The 21,617-nt window shown below is 51.1% G+C and overlaps 1 protein-coding gene across 6 annotated transcripts in view; it reads right to left on the bottom strand.

The window, feature by feature from the left end:
* Positions 1-2,330, bottom strand: part of EPB41 (erythrocyte membrane protein band 4.1) — a 188,075-nt gene extending 185,745 nt beyond the window's left edge. For 2 of the 6 annotated variants that reach the window (XM_073317254.2, XM_073317261.2), the window contains exons 1-2: positions 2,197-2,286; positions 147-228 (exon numbers count right to left, since the gene is read on the bottom strand). The gene's annotated coding sequence lies outside the window, so the exon portion shown is untranslated. Of the gene's footprint in view, positions 1-146; positions 229-2,196 lie in introns of all 6 variants that reach the window. The other 4 variants (XM_073317262.2, XM_073317263.2, XM_073317288.2 and 1 more) reach the window with 3 other exon arrangements.
* Positions 2,331-21,617: the final 19,287 nt, after the last annotated feature.

Here is a 21,617-nt window from a genome sequence, read left to right as displayed (position 1 = left end):
TCCAACACTAGAATACGTAACTCCCAGAATTCTTCTGCCATACTTCTCACCAAATACTAAGTTTTTACAGGCTTGTTTATTGACAGCTCGGCCATTGGCGCGACCTACACCACAAGTTATTTGTCAGCCTTTCTGAATTTACTCACAGTTGAAGATAAAAGTAGTCTTGCACTCTTAGCAGAGTTTGCTTTGCAACCAGTGCAGGGTTTATTTTATCCTCTTCAGAGGCTGTTGGATGAAGTACAACATGAAGTTGGGCTGGTTTATGTCTGCAAGCAGCCAGAAGGAGGAGTGTTTTTCTCCAAAAGACAGAGAGGGAGAGAGAAATTCCGCAGTGCTGCCCTGGCATGAGCGTACCTCTGAACACAACAATCCGGTCTCTTGCACACCCTCACAGCGCCAACTCCTTCCCTGCCTTGCTAGGTCTGCAAACTCACAGTGCATTTTAACATTAGCACTCAGGCAAAGAGAATTATATAAGGGGCGGGGGGGGATGCAGGAAGATGAGAGAAAGAAAGCTGGAAATGGCAAGATTGGCTAGAATAGCAGATACCACACTGCAGGGGCTGCCCATAAATTCAAGCAGGAACTTTCCAGCCCCTTGTGCATAAAGTTGGGAAAACTAGAAAATATCCTGAAAAAGCTGAACATATACAGACAGGATCTTGTCTAAGAGTTAAAAACTAAGTGCATTGCTTACAAAGCACAGCAATTCCCTGTGACTGCTGAGTAATGGCAAATGTCACATAGCCAAAATACCAGAGATGCAAAGTCATTCGAGCCCTCATGTCTTCCCAGAACCACCAGTGTGTTTGGCATACCCCAGTTGAGGCAACAAGTCACTAGTGGCATATCTCTTCTCCCCCTCCCCTCCGATCCCCCATACCCCGCTAGAAACACAAGGCAAGCAGACAGGCGGGGGGGCGGCGGGAGCGCAAATTATCCCTCTGCAGGCATAGCAAGCACAACCCCAGACCTGGGCTCTTCCCGCACCCACCTCCCCTGGGTATTCTCCCCTTAGCAATCCCACAGACCATCCTGTGCTCCAGTCTGCATTTCATGCCCCCTTGGGTACCCTTTGCCCACCCAGCCCTCCCTCCTTTGAGCCACCCTGGGTCTCTCTCTTTCTCTCCTGCACCCCCCTAACTCCCCTCCCCAGCTCTCAGGACCCTCCCCCGATCTCCCTGCTAGTCCCCGGGAAATTCTGGGGGTCTGACTCCCAGAGCCCGATTTGAGTATGCTGATCCGAGAGTCAGCCCCCTAATTCCCTCCCCCTCTGAAAAACCATGGGTCCCTGCAGTCCCTCTGCACTCCCAAGGCGTCCCTGCCCCCCTGCAGTCCCCCTGCCCTCTCCAGGGGTCCCTGCACTCCCTCTGCCCTCTCCAGGGGTCCCTGCAGTCCCCCTGCACTCCCTCTGCCCTCTCCAGGGGTCCCTGCAGTCCCCCTGCACTCCCTCTGCCCTCTCCAGGGGTCCCTGCAGTCCCCCTGCCCTCTCCAGGGGTCCCTGCAGTCCCCCTGCACTCCCTCTGCCCTCTCCAGGGGTCCCTGCAGTCCCCCTGCACTCCCTCTGCCCTCTCCAGGGGTCTCTGCAGTCCCCCTGCACTCCCTCTGCCCTCTCCAGGGGTCCCTGCAGTCCCCCTGCACTCCCTCTGCCCTCTCCAGGGGTCCCTGCAGTCCCCCTGCACTCCCTCTGCACTCCCCATGGGTCCCTGCCCCCCTGCACTCCCTCTGCACTCCCCATGGGTCCCTGCAGTCCCCCTGCACTCCCCATGGGTCCCTGCAGTCCCCCTGCACTCCCCATGGGTCCCTGCCCTCCCACTGCACTCCCCATGGGTCCCTGCCCCCCTGCACTCCCTCTGCACTCCCCATGGGTCCCTGCCCCCTGCACTCCCCATGGGTCCCTGCCCCCCTGCACTCCCCATGGGTCCCTGCCCCCCTGCACTCCCTCTGCACTCCCCATGGGTCCCTGCAGTCCCCCTGCACTCCCCATGGGTCCCTGCCCTCCCACTGCACTCCCCATGGGTCCCTGCCCCCCTGCACTCCCTCTGCCCTCCCCATGGGTCCCTGCCCCCCTGCACTCCCTCTGCACTCCCCATGGGTCCCTGCCCCCCTGCACTCCCTCTGCCCTCTCCAGGGGTCTCTGCCCCCCGGGCCTCCCCCAAGTCCCGCAGGGGGCCCTGCCCCCCCGCTGTTTACCTGAGCCGGGCACCCGGGGCGGGGCCGCGCACCCCGCAGGCAGCCCCCCTTGGCCTCGTCCTGTCGGAGGCGCCTCTCCCCGCCGGCCGCTCCGAAACCCCCTCCACCTGCCCGGGCTGGAACCCTGCCCCCTTCTGACGTCACGAGATCGCCCTGGCCCCACCCCGGGCCTCGCCATTGGCTACCGCCGCCGCCTATCAGCCGAGGGAAGGCGGGACCTCGGGGAGGCCGCTGCAGTGGGCGGGGCAGGCAGGTGGAGATGCGACGTCAGGGGTGGGGGCGGGGCCAAGGCAGGCAGCTCTGGCCACGTGCCCAGCCAGGAAGGGGCAGAGGTTCTACCCTGGCTGGGGGCTGTGATAGCCAGGGCTGGGGGAGGGGAGGCAACTGGCCCCGGGGCCCCAGAACATGGGTCAGTGGGTCAAGTGGGAGAACGGGACGGGGGCAGGGCCCCAGCACACATGATGTTCTGGGGCCCCAAATTTCTCTCGTTCTTGCAACAGACCCTAATTCAGTGTCCGGCAGGAGCAATATTGCCATCGGCTGGGCTAGCAAGAGTCCAGCCCCCAGCAGCCACAGCCCAACAATCGCATCACAGTGCCCGGCAGGGACGCTATGACCAGGCATCGTCATGGGGATTGGGGGTGTGCAGTGGGTTACCCACAAGCTATTCCTGGACCCGTCACTTCTATACAGCTAGATTCTTATCCCTCCTACCTCACCGTAGGGTCTCAGCACCTTCCAATAATGGATTAAACGACGTGACTAACACCTTTCACAAATGGTTCATATCCTCTACCCAAGAGGAGAAATGGGTGTGCTTTGTTTAGATGAGTTTCAGAGTAACAGCCGTGTTAGTCTGTATTCGCAAAAAGAAAAGGAATACTTGTGGCACCTTAGAGACTAACCCATTTATTTGAGCATGAGCTTTCGTGAGCTGTAGCTCACGAAAGCTCATGCTTCAATAAATGGGTTAGTCTCTAAGGTGCCACAAGTACTCCTTTTCTTTTTGTTTAGATGAGGAGGTTTTAATACAGGCCTGTCTTTGCTGCTCTGTGTGTGTTAGAGAAGGCAAGTTGGAAAAGCAGGCCTGGCACTTGGAACGGAAGGCATGGAGGTTTGGGGTGGTCCTTTAATCCTGCGGGGTTTCACCCCACAGTCTCAGACCAGCCCTCCCCAAAGTTCTGTCTCCTGCACAGCGTTTTACCTTTGTGATAGGATGTTCCATTGTGCCTGAGGAGTGGAGCAGTCAACCATGATGCTCATCCCAAAGCTTTAGGTTTCTTTAGGTTTTCTGGGACCAGGACCTTGAGTTCCTTGATGTTAAGCCCCAAAATCCTAAACTTGGCTCAATATTCTATGGGAAGCCAGAGCAGAGTGGGCAACAGGTTTGATATATTTGTGGTAGCCTGCGCTGCTGAGGATATGTGATGCAACCTTCTGTACTAGTTGGAGTTCCCTAAGGACCGATAGCTGCACATCCATCGATATTGCATTGCTGTAGTCTAGAAGGGAGGTGACAAAGGTTTGTATCACTAAGGCCAGGTCATCACCTGACAGGATGGGATGGTGTTTCCTCGCCAGCCGGAAATGATAGAAAGCATTACTCGCAGATGCTATGTGAGAGCCTAGTGACAGTGAGGAATCCAGGAGCACCCCTAAACTATGGACTCAACTGACAATTGTGGGTGCATATCCAGCCAAAGGAGAATGCACCATGGCCGCACCTCTAGGCTAGTGGGATGCAGGAATTGCACTTAGAGGAAAGGTTTCAGAGTAGCAGCCGTGTTAGTCTGTATCTGCAAAAAGAAAAGGAATACTTGTGGCACCTTAGAGACTAGCAAATTTATTTGAGCATAAGTTTTCGTGGGCATCCGATGAAGTGAGCTGTAGCTCACAAAAGGTTATGCTCAAATAAATTTGCTAGTCTCTAAGGTGCCACAAGTATTCCTTTTCTTTTTTATTTAGAGGAAACAGGACGTGTCTGGAATCTCGTTTCCTGCCTGTCAAACTCTTCCTGGAGGATGAAGGTTCTCGCATTGTAACATCAAGATGCCATGCCCCCACATAGTATCACCCCTGAACGTATAATTTAAAGGCCTGGCAGGACAGTCCTCTGAGTAGCACCACTGCAACTTGGAAGTATGTTCAGGTGGCCATCCTTACATACAATGATACCACAGTACTCTACAGCATTGTTGCTGCCATACCACTAATTTAAGCTATAATGTTTTGACCTTTATTGTGTGATACTGTGGTTAATTGTTCATAAGAGATGTCCCAGGTAAGGGCTAATTGATTAAATGGTACGTCCCTTCCAAAGCATTGTGATATCAGATACTTGTTAGAAGGGAGGGCATAGTGGGCTAAGATGCAGATTCAAAATACTGCTACTACTTGGAATCAGAGGTTCATATCCCAGCAAGTTACTCTCCACCTTTTACTCTTTCATAGTACCTAAACTGTTCCATGCGAGTCATTCATATGAGACCTTCCACTGAGCTTCCATGTGTTCTGTGTGAATATTAACGATTTCACGATCTCTTCATAAGAAAACTGTGCCTCTGTCTCCTTCACCAAAATGTCCTGCTCCCGCTGCCCTCGCCAACTGTTGTGCTGGTTGTTGCTACCTTTCTCCTCAGAGGTGGCTGCATTTCTGTGGTCTTGTATTATTGCTTTGTAGTAGATGCTGTAGTTGAGATTACATGGGAACTTTCATCGTAAACCTCCTGCTTCCAGTTACTCCTAACTTTCTGAAAAGTTTCATATTTTGGCCTGGAATTTTCCATGTCTATTTTCAGAACAAAGCTTACTATATTTTTAAAACTGAGCAAACTCCATTCACTGGCATTTTTAGTTATGCAAGGGCACAAAAATGTATTTTTCTGCTGTAAAAACTTTTTTAAAAACTCCTAGACATATAACAAATTAAGTTGTATCTTTTCATATTGCAAAAAAAAATCTGTCAGTTAGTGATGGAGAATTCTGTTTAGCACATGCTCTATGCTAAGTTTAGAGTTACGATACCATGTATGAATCTATAGAATGACTGACTGACATTTGTGAGGTTAATATTGTTTATAAAGTGTCTTGGAATGTCACGAAGAAAAGGAAATGTAGAACTTTACTGTGATGTGCTTGCTAGTGTGTATGTGCAGCACGATTCTCAACAAGATGGAATCAGAAATGCTCTGAGGTTTCTATGTGTTGGATTTTTCAGACGAGCTCAGGGCTAGATTGTTAAATTCTCAGCACTCATAATTGGGCCCAGATTTTCAAACACCCCAGCTCCCAATAGGTACCCGCTCTGCTGACCAGAGGTCAATGCTGACCTCTCTGGAAAAATTGGTCCACTTATTTTTGTGCCTAAATGACAGCTGATCTCATCTAAACTATGACCCTAAACTGTTAACAGGTAACAGACTTTTTTGCTAGCTCAAGGGGAATGCTGGGCATATGCTTTTGCAATGGAAATATCTGAGTCCTGCTCTGGGACTGGACTGCCCTTTCTTCTGCTGACTGCCTCTTGTGCTTCAGAATCTAAACATTCATTTACATCTGACTGGCCTGATTCACCACTCTGATATGACGGCTTTACAGCTGGCACAACAAAGTGATAAATCAGGACCTACATCTCTAGCCCTGTGAAACAAGTGTAAACCGAACAGAGAGATCTGCATGAGTCTGAAGACATTTTAGCACAATAGCTGTAAGAGAAGAGTGACCTGCTTCTATTAATTTCAAGAGGAAGCTGACTCTGAAGTCCAGTGATGCCAGCATCTTTAATAATTGTACTGTTGGCCAAAGCATGCAAGAAAGGGGAGAGACAATCATATTATGAAGCTCTTCACAATCGACTCTGAGTAGCACAGCAAGCATTTCACAGTAGTACTGTGAAAAGCTTTTTCACTGGAGATTTTGAAAAGGAGGCTGGATAGCCATCCGCCTTGGGTGGTTTAGACGCAACAAATCCTGCATCTTGGCAGGGGGTTAGACTAGATGACCCGTGCGGTCCCTTCTAACCCTAGGGTTCTACGATTCTATGATTTTGATGTCACAATGGGTGGAGCCTGAATTGCGGGTGGAGTCAAGGATAAAACCCCACACTTTTTTTTTTCTCCCAATCTGCCCCCAGTTCTATCGCTGTTGTTGAATTGAATTTCACATGCAGTGTAGGAACAACTATCCTCAGCAGCCATGGATTTGTTACAATATTAATAACTTCACCATGCATGTGAGACATCTCCTTGTGATCAAAAATGTTGAAATGAAACCCTTCCACATTTCTGAATGGAAATAGTTTGGAAAGTTTCATTGCACAAAAGTCTTCAGCATTTCAGGTTTTCCTCCTGACTTGGGAAGAAAACCAGTGCTGGCGTTTCTCCCAGGATGGAAATTCCAAACTTCAATCAGCTCCAGTTCTAACATGACTTGCCCCTGCCCACACCAACCAGTCACAAGGGGAAACAGTTCAGCAGGTACCACTTTTTAACTGTCTCTTAAGGCTTGAAATCATTTTCCCATGTGGACAAGCCCTTATGTGCTCCCTTTTGTGTGTGGACAGGACCTTAGATGTGTCTTTCTTCAGAAGGGAGTTTAAATCAAGCCCCGTGTTGCCAGTCTCCAACAGGCCAGGTGAAAGTTAAAGGCCCACAGCCCCCTTCTTGAAATCAACCAAAGGTAAGTCTAATGGCCTCACCAAATGAGGTCTGGCACAGTGAGAGCCAGATATTGCCTGCCACCGTCACTTATTAAATTATCTTCCATGATGGTTGCAGCTATGTGGACACAGAGTCCTTACCGAAGAATCAGCCAACATCTATCCAGATACCATGGACAGAGCAAGCCAAAGGAAGAACTGATGCAAAGGAGTGCAACTCCCATGGTAGCAACTAACAGGAGGGCAGTTAAAGGGCAAATACATTAGCTTCCCCACTACACATACAACCCCCCCCTCTTTACATCACACCCTCAGGTCAACATTTATTTCGGCATCTGCTATCTCATCCCTTCACTGTGCAGATTACACTCATAAGACTGTCACAGTCTTGCTAGTTATTTTTCCTGGCATGCGAGAAGTGCACAGTCTTCTAAGAAATGCTGTATTTCTGTCAGTGGTGCTAGAACCCTTTTAATAGTGGGGGTGCTGAAAGCCAGCTCCCTTATCCCTGTCTGCACACACACCCCAGCCGGGGCCGGGAGCAGTGCTGTTTCTCTGGGATGGGAGGATAAGGGGGCAAAGGCTGGGGCGGACACAGGACCAGTAGCGGAGCCCCAGACAATGGGCCCGCAGCCAGGGCCCTGCATGCCGGGCCAGTAGCAGAGCCCTGGCCATGGGGCCAGTGGCTGGGACCCTGGGCGCAGAGCCTTGGGAGTGTGGAGCCGGGTGCAGGGCCCCGGGCACGGAGCCAGGGAGTGGGGCCAATGTTCCAAGAGCAGAGCCCAGGCGCAGGACTGAAAGTGTGGCCCTGGGCTCAGGGCCAATGGTCAGGGAGCAGGGCATGGGGACCTGAGCCCCTCGCTGGGGAGTGGAGGCCTGGCGCTGGCCCCACGTAAAACCTGGGGGTGCTGCAGCACCCCCTGCACCCCTAGTTCCTGCGCCTATGATTTCTGTTGGTTTTGTTGAGATCATTTTTGCAGGGAGCTGTTGCAAACAGCAAGAGTTACCTCTCAGTTTTAATCTCTCTACCCGCAGCCAACTCTTGGGACACAGTGGCTTCCTGGGAATCAGGCATTGGCATACAGCTGAGATTTCTGAAAGGGGGGTGATGGCATGCATGCTGTTTAGAGCCACCTTTGTTCCAGGACTGGAGTAGATAGTGTAAATAAACAATACACACAAGGAAAATAAGCTGACTCTGCATCACTGATTTCTCCCTCTAAGGAAAACTGACCTGCAAGGCCTTGAAATCTGGTATCACCTGGCGAACGACCAGTTACCACTTACACCCACTGGGCCTGATTCTCCACTGCCATACACTTGTGAAAAAGCATAAAATGCCCTGCCCAGTGTAAATGACTGGAGAATTCTGAGGTAACATTTTACAGCCACTTTGCACAAGGTGGAGATGAATAACTTACACCACCATTTGCCTCACCACTGAATTTGACCCTGGATCTGATGACAAAGTCACAGGTTACTTACAGGAATCCCTTGTGCGGTTGCCTGCAGCCCCCTAAACCTAGTGAGTCTGATTGTGATCTCACATTGGTGCAAAGCAGGAGGAATGCCTCTGAAGTCAGTAGAGTTACACCAGGGTATATCTGTGGCCATTTATACCTGTGAAGAGAGGGGTTCACACCTGCTTTGCTCTCATTTTAACCTGATACAGGGCAATAGAGAATCACAGGGGTAAGCGAGAGCAGGAGCAGAACTGTTATGTTTGCTTCTACTCATTTACCATTGCAATCTTCTCTCAGTCAGACACGTTCCAGTGGCCAAGGGCGGCTGTGTGTGAGTTGTTACCGGGTGCAGAACAGCTGCTCTATTTGCTTACTCAGGGCCTGACTGTCCTTTCATCGCTGCTGGTTTTGTACCTCCACCGGCTTCATCGGACACTGCCCAGCACTCAGCACGTTTGAAAAGCAACCTGCTTCTCTGGATGTATTTAAGAGCCTAACTGCAGGTTCAAAATCTTGGCCACTGGAATCAAATCCTATTTTTCCCTCCAGAAACTGCTTAAATTTCATTCTCCAGAATTTCAATTTCCCAAGTCGTTGTGCAGTCACCTATATTTTCTTCAGAGAAACTTTCCCAGGGAGTGAGGCCTCCCGAGTTCTTTTCCTACCTTGGCCACTCACTCACTGCTTCATCACTGGCAAGTCACTTCAATTCTCGGGCCCCATTTCCCTGCCTGCAAGAGGGAGATAAATGTCGTTATCTATGTCACAGGGAGGCTGTGAGGTGTAATGCATTCCTCTGTAAAGCCCTTTGAGATCTTTAATAGAAGGTGCTGTAGCCTGGAGAAGGGAAAATGACCATTAGAAATGCTGGGAGAGCCTCAGATGAAAGAGAAGGGTTGAGGTGGAATAATCTCCCAAGGGAAGTGATGGAAATCCCATTGCTTGGCCCATTTAAAACTAGTGCACTAATAAATGCATTAGAGACAACTCTCCTGGCCTGCCCAGCAGATGCTGTAATAGGACTCGTCCCTCTTCGGCACTTAGGGTGATCATGGCAAATTATGTGTCCGAGTGGCCCTGGCAGCCCTTCCTGCAGTGTGGGGAGCCATGCCTGTGCCCAGCATTGTGCGAGTGAAGCTGGCCCGGAGCTTGCTGCAGCAGCCTCTGGACTGATCAGCTTTGTGCATGAACTGTCCAACCAGCTGAGTCCCAGCCAGTCAGCGAACAACTCTGCTGACGGAGGGGGAAAGGGCTTATGCTGAAAACAAAACAAACACAAACAGGGGGCGAGCTAGCAAGAGGCAGGCCAACAGGGTTTGGCGCAGTTGAGCTGACCCAGCACCAAGCCCCTTGTTCTCTTTCCTCTGCCACTCAATAGTTTTGAGTGGAGGGCTCTGAGCAAATGAGCTTTCATTAGGCCGTAAAGCAATGATTAAGCTCAGGCCCCCTGGGCTCTGTTCCAGGTTCTGCTACTGATTCTCTGGGAATCGGGTGATCCCTTTCCCTCTCCATGCCTTGGCTTCCCCGTGTGTAAAACGGTGGTGATACACTGACAAATCCAGAATCACCGAAGATGTCACAGCTGTCATTCTGCTAGGCCAGGGGTGGGCAAAATTTTTGACCTGAGGGCCACATCTGGGTATGGAAATTGTATGGTGGGACATGAATGCTCACGAAATTGGGGGTTGGGGTGTGGGTGAGGGCTGTGAGGGCTCTGGGTGAGGGTGCGGGTTCTGGGTTGGGGCGAGAAATGAGGAGTCCAGGGTGCAGGAGGAGGTTCCAGGCTGGGGCAGGGTGTGGGGGGGTTAGGGCTCCAGCTGGGGGTGCGGGCTCTGGGGTGCAAGAAGGTGGGACCGAGGGGTTTGGAGGGTGGGAGGGGGATCAGGGCTGGGGCATGAGAGGGGGTGAGGGGTGGAGGCTCCAGGCGGTGCTTACCTCAAGCAGCTCCCGGAAGCAGCGGTATGTCCCCCCTCTGGCTCCTACATGGAGGCACAGCCAGGCAGTTCTGCGTGCTGCCCCGTCTGCAAACACCACCCCTGCAGCTCCCACTGGCCCTATTTGCTGGCCAATGTGAGTTGCAGGGGCGGTGCTTGGGGCAGGGGCAGCATGCGGAGCCCCCTGGCTGCCCCTACGCATAGGAGCCAGAGGGGTGATGTGCCAGTACTTCTGGGAGCCGCGTGAGGCAGGGCAAGCTCCCGACCCCACTCCCAGGCAGGAGCTCTAGGGCTGGATTAAAATGGGTGAAGGGCCCCCAGGCTGTAGTTTGCCCACCCCTGTGCTAGGCCATGTCCACGAGGAACTGCACAGCCATAGCAGGGTCAGAACTCAGACCTTCTTGCTTCAACAGCCCAAGCCTATGAAAGGAGAATCTTCATTAGCTGTTAGCCAAATAGGGCCCATGACACATGGCTGAGCAGTTCCACTTTGGTCCATTAGAGGGCAGTGGCGCACACACTAGCCAGTGCCTTAAAATATTTCCTTCCTTGTGGTGGCTGTGAGGTTAACTCATGTTTGTTAAGCAGGGGTTGAATTGTGGGGAGGGGGAGAAGGTGGTACTTGTCCAGCCTCCTCCCACAAAATAAGCTCAGCTCGGGTGAGTCCCCAGAATGAGAGGCTGCTCAGAGTAGATTGTGTGGCTGTTTACAATGTGCTCATGCAGCTCTCTGAACTCCACTGGGTGCCTTGAGCCTGGCTTCCCCTCAGTGGGGCCTCACTATCCCCCTGGGCTCTGATGGGCTTCTTGGCCCAGGGTCCTTCGTGATGGGCGTTAAAAAAATAAGTGGTGCCATCTCCCAAACGCCACCCAGCTTGTGGCACCAGAAGGAGCCATTCCTCCCAGAAAGCAGCGCAGATCTGTGCCTCACCCTCTCCTCTGCTGCATGAGGAACCGAGGTAACAAACAGGCATTCCCATGATCAGCCCTGCACATCAGAGTTAGCACCTCACTGAGATGAATGCGACAATTCACATGTCCTCTGCAAACTCAAGGAACCCTCTCTACCTCCCTCACATCCAGGTCACATTTTTGACATTTTCTTTGCAACCATACAAGCTAGAGACTTTAAAAAAAATTAAGAAAGAAAGAAAGTTGAGATGCTGGAGAAGAAGGAAGCATTCGGAGAGAGGTGCCAGTATGCCATACGACGTAAAACACTCTGAGGTCCCTAGCAAGGGAAAGTATTTTTTTCTGGGCGCCATCTTTCACTGCAGAAGTGTCATGAAAATTTTTATAGATGGGTAAAAAATGGAGTCCTGTGAACTTGTGTGAAAATAAAGCAGAAGCTCCGTAGTACTGGAAGACAGTACGTCCTGTTTGGACAAATCAATGTCTCTCACTAGCGGTAACTCTAAGGAATCCGGGTCATCTCATGAGCCGTATGGGCCAGAGACCCGTGTAGCAAAGAGGAGCTCTCATGCTAATCAGTAGCTTTGTGCTCAGACTCTCTCACTCTCATTTTAAGAGTTAATATTCTCACCACTATTTTTAATGCATCTTTTGATAATTGGCTGGGAGGGCATGACCCCCTCAGCAGCCAGTCAGGGCTCCCCCTCGTTGCATGAAATTCACCAGGGGATGCTGAGCAAAACAGAGTGCTTATGCACGATGGCCAATCCTGAACTCCAACTGGTTGGCGAGGAGGTCATGTGATTTCTAAAGCCGCCAGGAGGGCGGCGATCTGTATGCTACCCAGTGGGTGGGGCCCGTCAGCTCGGTCCCAGAGGCTGGATCTTGGCGCTGGCCCCGGTGCAAGCAGAACCGCAGTGGGTGGGAGCAGTGCTCTAATTCTGGAGAGCTGCTGAGCCTCCCTTGGCTCCCAGCAGAGGGGGAAGGGGCGAAGATCATGGGGGAGGAGGGTTGTTGGCAGAGGGCTCTGTAATCAATACAGCAGATGTTGTCAGCATGACAGGAGGACCCTGGTGGGATTTTTGGCATCGGCCTCCGTACCAGTTTTAGGAGCCTCTGTTAATTATAAAAAGAAAAGGAGGACTCGTGGCACCTTAGAGACTAACCAATTTATTTGAGCATAAGCTTTTGTGAGCTACAGCTCACTTCATCGGATGCATAAAGTGGAAAATATAGTGGGAAGATTTTTATATACACAGAGAACATGAAACAATGGGTGTTACCATACAGACTGTAACAAGAGTGATCAGGTAAGGTGAGCTATTACCAGCAGGAGAGAGGGGGGCGGGAAAAAAGAAAAAGGAAAAAAAACCTTTTGTAGTGATAATCAAGGTGGGCCATTTCCAGCAGTTGACAAGAACGTGTGAGGAACAGTAAGGGGGGTGGGGGAATAAACATGGGGAAATAGTTTTACTTTGTGTAATGACCCATCCACTCCCAGTCTCTATTCAAGCCTAAGTTAATGGTATGCAGTTTGCAAATTAATTCCAATTCAGCAGTCTCTCGTTGGAGTCTGTTTTTCAAGTTTTTTTGTTGAAGTATTGCCACTTTTAGGTCTGTAATCGAGTGACCAGAGAGATTGAAGTGTTCTCCAACTGGTTTTTGAATGTTATAATTCTTGACGTCTGATTTGTGGCCATTTATTCTTTTACGTAGAGACTGTCCAGTTTGACCAATGTACATGGCAGAGGGGCATTGCTGGCACATGATGGCATATATCACATTGGTGGATGTGCAGGTGAATGAGCCTCTGATAGTGTGGCTGATGTGGTTAGGCCCTATGATGGTGTTCCCTGAATAGATATATAGACACAGTTGGCAATGGCCTTTGTTGCAAGGATAGGTTCCTGGGTTAATGGTTCTGTTGTGTGGTGTATGGTTGCTGGTGAGTATTTGCCTACGGTTGGGGGGCTGTCTGTAAGCAAGGACTGGCCTGTCTCCCAAGATCTGTGAGAATGATGGGTCGTCCTTCAGGATAGGTTGTAGATCCTTGATGATGCGTTGGAGAGGTTTTAGTTGAGGGCTGAAGGTGATGGCTAGTGGCGTTTTGTTATTTTCTTTGTTGGGCCTGTCCTGGAGTAGGCAACTTCTGGGTACTCTTCTGGCTCTGTCAATATGTTTCTTCACTTCAGCAGGTGGGTATTGTAATTGTAAGAATGCTTGATAGAGATCTTGTAGGTGTTTGTCTCTGTCTGTGGGGTTGGAGCAAATGCAGTTGTATCGTAGATCTTGGCTGTAGACAATGGATCGTGTGGTGTGGTCTGGATGAAAGCTGGAGGCATGTAGGTAGGAATAGCGGTCAGTAGGTTTCCGGTATAGGGTGGTGTTTATGTGACCATCGCTTATTAGCATGGTAGTGTCCAGGAAGTGGATCTCTTGTGTGGACTGGTCCAGGCTGAGGTTGATGGTGGGGACACCATCACAGGGCCTAATCACATCAGCCATACTATCAGAAGCTCGTTCACCTGCACATCTACCAATGTGATATATGCCGTCATGTGTATATAAAATCTCCCCACTGTATTTTCCACTGAATGCATCCGATGAATAATAAATAAATTTGTTAGTCTCTAAGATGCCACAAGTACTCCTTTTCTTTTTGCGGATACAGACTAACATGGCTACTACTCTGAAATCTGTTAATTATAGAACAGTTTCAGAAGAACTTAGCTCTGCGGGGCAGAGTAATCCCACTGATGCCTGGGCACGTGTCATGGCCCCCCTTGTACAGCCCAAGGTGTGGGAAGCTTGCTAGAGGCCTGCAGGCTGCCCACACATAAGAGGGGCCCTCTGGCCATGGCAGGCAGCAGTGGGTCCTCTCACCACCAGAGGAAGATTAATTGGCCAAGGATATGTGTCTGCTCTGCAGAAGCAGCTGTTTACCTGGAGTCCTAGCTGGAGGCACATGTAGGTGGGGGGCATGAGTGAAAGAGGAGAGATAGAGAGAGAAAATACAGGAGCAAATCTCGGGCTAACTTTGGAAATCTACTGAAACTCTGGGGGCCAAATTTCACCCGGGTGTAATCAGGTGCAACTCCTGTTCAAGCCAATGGAGCTGCATCTGCTTGGCACCAGGACCAAACCCGGGCCTATGTGTGGACACCAGTGTTAATGCAGAATAACTCCATTGAAGTCAATGGAGTTACTTTGGATCTGCACCAGAAGACGAGAATCAGTCCCTGTGAGTCTGGCTCCCGCCATGAAGAGGATCCACTGCTCACAATGCACACTCTGGTGCCCATAACAGCCTGCTCATCATCTTAGTCCCCTTTTCCTCCTGTTCATGGGAGCAGGTGACAGGTGGGAAAACTCCCTGGGAGGATGTTTCTGACCCTGGAGGCACTCTCAGGTGCAGAAACCGCCTCCCTGCTCTCTTACCTGCTTTGCCATGAGTGACGCGGTGCCCTGATGCCACCTCTGTTTCATACCTGCTTACCCAGTCTGGCAAGAACAGAGCTACTCCCTTTGCATCTGACAAGCCGGGCTAGGTTGGCTGGCTGAGAGAAAAGCTGCATCACGACTTGGCATGCGGCCTGGAGAATAGGATGGGGCAAGAGACACTTTGCCTGAGTCCTAGAGACGAGTGCGCATTGTATTTGCCAGTGAGAACCATTTTGGGGCTAGCAGTCTATCCAGGAGAGTTTCCGGACGTGGAATAGCTTGGGGGCTGCCAGCCAGGAGAGAGACGCAGAGGCTGTTCTGCGCAGGGGGAGCCCAGGACTGGATTAGCAGCGGAGGCTGTGGCTCAGGATTGAGGGGCATTGGCAGAGCTGTGTAGGGAGTTTGGGATTTGGGGGGCTGCAGAGATCAGGACTGAGGATGCTTTGCCAGCACCTGCCTGCACCATCGGTGTCTCACTTTGATAGGCGCACACAGATCTTGGGAGACAGGTCAGTCCTTGCTTACAAACAGCCCCCAACCGTAAGCAAATACTCACCAGCAACCACACACCACACAACAGAACCACTATCCCAGGAACCTATCCTTGCAACAAAGCCCGTTGCCAACTGTGCCCACATATCTATTCAGAGGACACCATCATAGGGCCTAATCACATCAGCCACATTGTCGGAGGCTCGTTCACCTGCACATCTACCAATGTGATATATGCCATCATGTGCCAGCAATGCCCCTCTGCCATGTACATTGGTCAAACTGAACAGTCTCTACGTAAAAGAATAAATGGACACAAATCAGACGTCAAGAATTATAACATTCAAAAACCAGTCAGAGAACACTTCAATCTCTCTGGTCACTCGATTACAGACCTAAAAGTGGCAATTCTTCAACAAAAAAACTTCAGAAACAGACTCCAATGAGAGACTGCTGAATTGGAATTAATTTGCAAACTGGACACAATTAACTTAGGCTTGAATAGAGACTGGGAGTGGATGGGTCACTACACAAAGTAAAACCATTTCCCCATGTTTATTTCCCCTCCTACTGTTCTTGTCAACTGCTAGAAATGGCCCACCTTGATTATCACTACAAAAGGTTCCCGCCCCCTGCCCCCCTCCCCCGACCCCGCTCTCCTGCTGGTAATAGCTCACCTTTCCTGATCACTCTCGTTACAGTGTGTATGGTAACACCCATTGTTTCATGTTCTCTGTGTATATAAAATCTCCCCACTGTATTTTCCACTGCATGCATCTGATGAAGTGAGCTGTAGGTCACGAAAGCTTATGCTCAAATAAATTTGTTAGTCTCTAAGGTGCCACAAGTCCTCCTTTTCTTTTTACGGATACAGACTAACACGGCTGCTACTCTGAAACCTTTGATAGACACGTCACTACCCTGCAATATTTGAAGGAAATCGATTCCTAGCTCATCACCATTTGCAGCCGTGAGTGATCACTCCCCGAGGTGTCCTCCCAAGCAGGCCATGCGGCAAATAAGGGGAACGCCTTGGCAGGTGTCATATAGGGAACAGCACATGGAGTAGAAATGCTCAGGGGGGAGATCCCTTTGCTGGGAGAGTCACAGAGCTCTACCGTCAGCTCTCCCAGCAAATGACCCCCAATCACCCTGGCTGTCTCAGCAAATGGAGCATCTGGAAGGGAACAGGAGAGATAGGCTTGTCCCTTTGGCCTCTGCAACGCTGCCTGAATGTTGATGGGGGACTGTCTGGCTGGAGGACCACAACGGGCTCCGGCTGCTGGCTGCTGCCACTCAGCCCCAAAGCAGTCACTTGGGAAATCAAACTAACTAGGGCAGGGTCGTCTAGCCGCCTGGCAGAGCAATTAACCCTCTGTGGACTGCAGCATCCGAAAAATCAGCAGCTGCCTCCAGCCACAGGCAATAAAAGAGCCTGGCTCAACCCACAAAGAGCCTGGCTCAACCCTACTTCTGGGTGCAATGCAATGCTGACAGATAGCAGCTATCCTGCTGGGTGCCCAGGGATGAGGAGTAAACCCTACAGATGCTATCTAGAAAGAGGAATAGGTGAGAACACAGCTAGAGTATGTTGTTATTGCTCCAAAAGGCAGGAGACACGAATAATGTCTCGGCCACAGCACTGCTCATTCAAGGGTCTTAAAGCATTTTACAAAACGCACTTTACAACCCTCACATGCTTCTTTCTTTCTCTCAGAAAAATCACCACTGAAAATGAAAGGCTCTACCTGTCCCCACACCGCAATAATATGAGCTTATTGGGCCAAAATCTGGCTTGAAAGATCACCGTTGGATGTTTGGCACAGGGCTCTCCCTGAATCACTGATACGCTCATAGGCCCATTTGCCTCAGAACCTGAATTATTAAACTGGGTAATTGTTCACCCGCAGTGCTGGACTAGAGAGACACGGCCCAAGTGACACAATCCAGTTTGCAGTGCAGCACCTCAACAGGGGAGAAGGGACTAGATTACAGCCCAAGCGGAGGCAGGGCGGGTCACTACCTGGCTGGGTGGTCTTGTGATAACTGAGCCTGAAAAGTTACCCTAATTGTGAGTTTCACTGTAGGAAGTGAGTGAAAGTTCATACGACATCACAATAACCTATAACAACCAGTGTTGATGGGAAAGGGTACGAAAGGGAGACAGAAAGACTGAATTAGTCCAAACAAAAAGGCCGCCTGATATAACTCAAGGACTGTGTTCAGATTGTGTCTGTTGAACAAGAACAATGTGGGACCAGAAATCAGTGAACCAAAATTGGTATGTCAGAAGCTAGGCCTAATTGTCCACCCATCGCTCCCTTTTGGAATCCTTAAAAAAAGAGACTTTGGGGTGAAAATTGGTTACTGGAGCAAGCTGCACCATCATGGCTGGTACCCCACAATCTTTTGGGACCCCAGCAGAGGCAGATTAGGGTTTTGTTGGGGTCCTGGGCCTGAGCAAGTGGCGGCCCCTCCCCACCCCTTCTGCCTGCAGACCCCTCCCACCACCAGCGGTCCTGCTGGGGACTGGGGTTGGGGCACAGAGGCTTCCCCCGCGCACTTGGCAGTCCTGCCATGGAGGGTTGGTGTGCAGGAGCACCAGGTGGGAGGAGTGGGTCGGGGAACAGGGGTGCCCATTTTTCCGAGGCCCCCCCAATTGGCCAGGGCCTATGAGCATGGGCCCCGTTGGCCCAGTGGCTTATCCACCATGGGACCCCAGGCCTTTTTCAATCTAATCCTGAAAGATGTCCTGACCAGAGAGAGGCACCTAGATGACATTGCCACCTGGTTGAATGAATCCCACCTGGGATGAAACAGAATCAGATGAATAACAGCGGCAACAACAACCGATCCAGCCACCTCAACTACCTTCTTCTCTTCTCCCCAAAAGGCCAGTTTTGTTACCATCTTTGGTACCATCTCAAACAAGGGGCTTTTCCTTCTAAAACTCTCTCCAGCTAAAGGGAAAGGAAACAAGGGACGTTACACTTTACATTTCAAACCCTTGACCGTTTTTCCTTCTAATAAAAGGCTAAAAGGATTTTTAATGGTGTGTTTGCCCTGGTGCTAAGCAGGCTGACCACTGGTGGATAATGGTGGGTTATGCTAACACCTTTGTCCCATACATTCCATCTAAATAAAGAAAACAGTTTCCAAGGAAAATGAAGGAGTCGCCGGGAAGTGGCTTTGGTGATTCTGTAGGTGGTGTGCTTCCCTCTGAGTGAGGGCAGAACTGGGACCACCAGAAGGGGGGGCCGTGCTGTGCTGCTGGACGACAAGAGGTCCTGACCAATTGTGGTCATTAAGGAGCCCATGGTATTTTTCACAACTGTTGGGACACTAGCCATGGTGTCCTGGCCAAATTCTAACTGGGCAATTGCATTGTCTCTCTGAAATCCCCCTGACAGTTTTAACTCAATTCAGTATTCCTCGTTTCCTGGCCTAACTGTCTGCGCTCTACTCCAGAGGTGGCTGCATTTCAGGGGCTTGGTGGACTGATTCTGACCTCCTCAGCTTGTAAAGCCATATGGGCAGAAAGGCACTGTAGAAATGTCAGCTTATCTTCCATTACAATGACTAATATAAGAGCCAATTTACCCTCTGCCGCTGGTATCCTAAGATATCAGCATCACAGATGACACCACGTTCCAGCCAGATGAGCATCTCCAGCTGCAGGCTCAGACACAGCAAGGGAAATGTCTATCTATGGATCTGTCCTCATTTTGCCATGTATTCCTGCTGAGGGAGGCCTTGTTCTCTTTTCAAAAGACTGTAATAATCACCAGCAAGGGTCCACAGCTGTCAACGTGCTGCACACCACAGCTACTTGGGACTTCACAATGGCAGCATGGCTAGAACTGGAGCTAACAGAGATTCTCCACAAGCTACCAGCAGTATAGGGTCTATAGCACACCACTGAGCTGTTCAGATTCCATCCAGCAGAACTCAGAGGATACACAGACAGAATAGCCAGCATTGTACAGCCTTGCCTACCATAGCATCATTACAGGTGCCTTGTTTGAGACCTGGGTATATTTCTCTATATTCCAAGGGGCAGGAGTGTTGCTAGTTAGTACTTCGGGCATGCAAAGCTCTATGTATGTGATACGTAGCATTCGTTATTATTATTAAAGCGTTAGGAGCCAGTGGAGTCCAGTTATCTATCTCCCTCCTGTATGGGGTATGCAAACACTCAGGCCCACCTTTGGCCAGGCTGACAGAGCCGAGGGCAGCTTGCCTTGAGGGGCAGCTGCAGGAGCCTTTACTAATGTTTGCACAGCTCCATCCCCCAGGGGCCCCGGTGGAGGAAAAAGGAAAGAGCCCAGAGCCTGTTTTCAGCTCCACTGAGCTGCGGGCTGCAACTGACAGTGACACCGTCCCAGCGGACAGGTGTGGCAGGCTGATAAGAGGCCTGCTCTGCAGGGTGAAGGGCACAGTGGAGAATGCCTAGCCACTCCGTCAGCTCTCTTATCCCCAGCCAAGCCAGTCAGAGCCCTGGCGACACACCCAGAATATCACCCCACACACGCAGTAAGGAGGTGGTTTGGGCTAAAGTGATAAAGTCACCGAGGTAAGTGAGGGCGGGAGCCCTCAGTTCACAGCTGCCCCAAGGACACGTCCCATGTGCATGTTCCACTCCAGTCCAAGCCAGGGAGCTGAGCACCTCAGTACCCCTGGTAAAACCTGCGGGGGGAAGCTGGGGGCTTTTCAACATAGGGATATTGACCAGAATAGTCCCCCGGCCTGGACACTCATACTACGGAATAGCTCCAGCACTTTAAGTTCACACCCTACCTTGTTCCAGAATAACTCCCCTGTGTAGACAAGCCCAGGCGTGGGGCTGCCCTGTGAGCGTGCACCCATATACCACTCCCACTTTGCTCCGGAGTGAAGGCATCTCCATTACTGGGGCTGTACCTGTCGCTAAAGAAGCTGACACCGAAGCTACAGCGGACTATTTAACCCCTCACCAGCCCTCCAGAACCGCCCTGGGGTTCAGGCCGCAGCGCATTCAAAGGGGGCATCTCATCTGAAATCTGACTTCAGAATCGGGAAGGCTCGCTAGGTGGCAGCCACACAAAGGAGCCGTGTCCCCCATCTCAGCCCCCCACGAGAACCCGAGTCCCGGCTAGTGAGGTGCCTGCTGCCACCTAGTGGCCACTGACTGTACACAACAGAGAGCGAGAACTCATGGACATTATGAGGAGTTTCAGAGTGGGAGCCGTGTTAGTCTGTATCAGCAAAAAAAAACCGAGGAGGACTTGTGGCACCTTAGGGAATAACAAATGTATTTGGGTATAAGCCCACGAAAGCTTATGCCCAAATAAATTTGTTAGTCTCTAAGGGTTTTTTTTATTATGAGGAGTGACTCCAGACTCGGGTTCTTAGAGACCCTATACTCAAAGCGGGTCACTCATCCCTTTCCCAGTGAGCCGGCCCCCTCTCCGTTCCTCTGTCTTCCTCCTCCATCCTCCTCACCTGTCTTCCCCTTGCTGGGGTGAGGGGCTTGTTTCCAGGAGCCCCTAATCACAAGAAGCAGACATGCCAATTTCTGTCACGTCATGTATTGGTGCCCCCCGGCAGTCTCTGCGTGTGGTGCCCCACGCCCACTGAGAACAGAGACAAGCTCCTCACCTGCCCCCATGTCGCCGGCAGCCAGGAGCCACCAGCGTATTGCTCCTTGACTCTAGCTCAGGGATGACACAGGCTGCAACTACTCGTGGTCATCAAAGATCCGTGGGCACGTCCAACAAGAGTAACGGTGTTAGCCCAGCGTCCTGGCCAGATTTCAGCATGGATGATCTGATCTGCTTCCCTCTATGCCCCCCGCGCTCCCGCACCTCTCCTTCCTGCCCTGTGATAGTGTGCAAGCTGCTCTGCATGACAACACCTGCTACGGTCCGCTCGAAGGGGTGGCATGCCAGGGTGGGTGAAGAAATTCCTGCTTCCAACGTGCTTTGGGAACCACTATAAGAAAATGCCAGATTATTGTTTGACTTCTCTGGTACTTAGGGGTGAGGAGCGGGGGAATGGGTGGGATTGTGCCAGAAGCAGCAGCTCCTGATCTCCCCTCCCAACCCTAGGAGCAGACAGCTTGGCGATGGGATGGAGGTAGCAGTGCAGTGTGGGATTGTGAGGCTGGCATGAGACAGTTGCAGAGGCACAGAGAGGAAAGGGTACCCAGACAGGGTCTGGTGGGACATGGATTGGGAAGGGGTCCCCCTCCCCACACTCAGCAATGAGTGATTCACAGGGTCAGTCGCCTGGGCCAGATCCAGCTCTAAACATCCCTGAACTCTGGGAGTGTCTGGAGTCGGTGTGCCTCACCTTGACAGAGAACGTTACAATTCTGCTGTCCCTTAGGCTGGCATGATGAGGAGCGGCCCCCTGGGAATCGATGGAAGTGGATGGTGTAAAACCAGCCAGAGTGAGAAGGAAATCGGGCCTGGTTATACACAGTAAATCAGGGAGGTGGGGGATTTGTCCCTGCTGCCAGCTTACTTGTCCTGTCTCCAAAGGG

This window comes from Lepidochelys kempii, chromosome 19 (genome assembly GCF_965140285.1).
Source record: "Lepidochelys kempii isolate rLepKem1 chromosome 19, rLepKem1.hap1, whole genome shotgun sequence".
NCBI classification, from domain to species: Eukaryota; Metazoa; Chordata; order Testudines; family Cheloniidae; genus Lepidochelys; species Lepidochelys kempii.
Note: the sequence above shows the minus strand (reverse complement) of the source record. Positions and strands in the feature narration are given on the sequence as shown.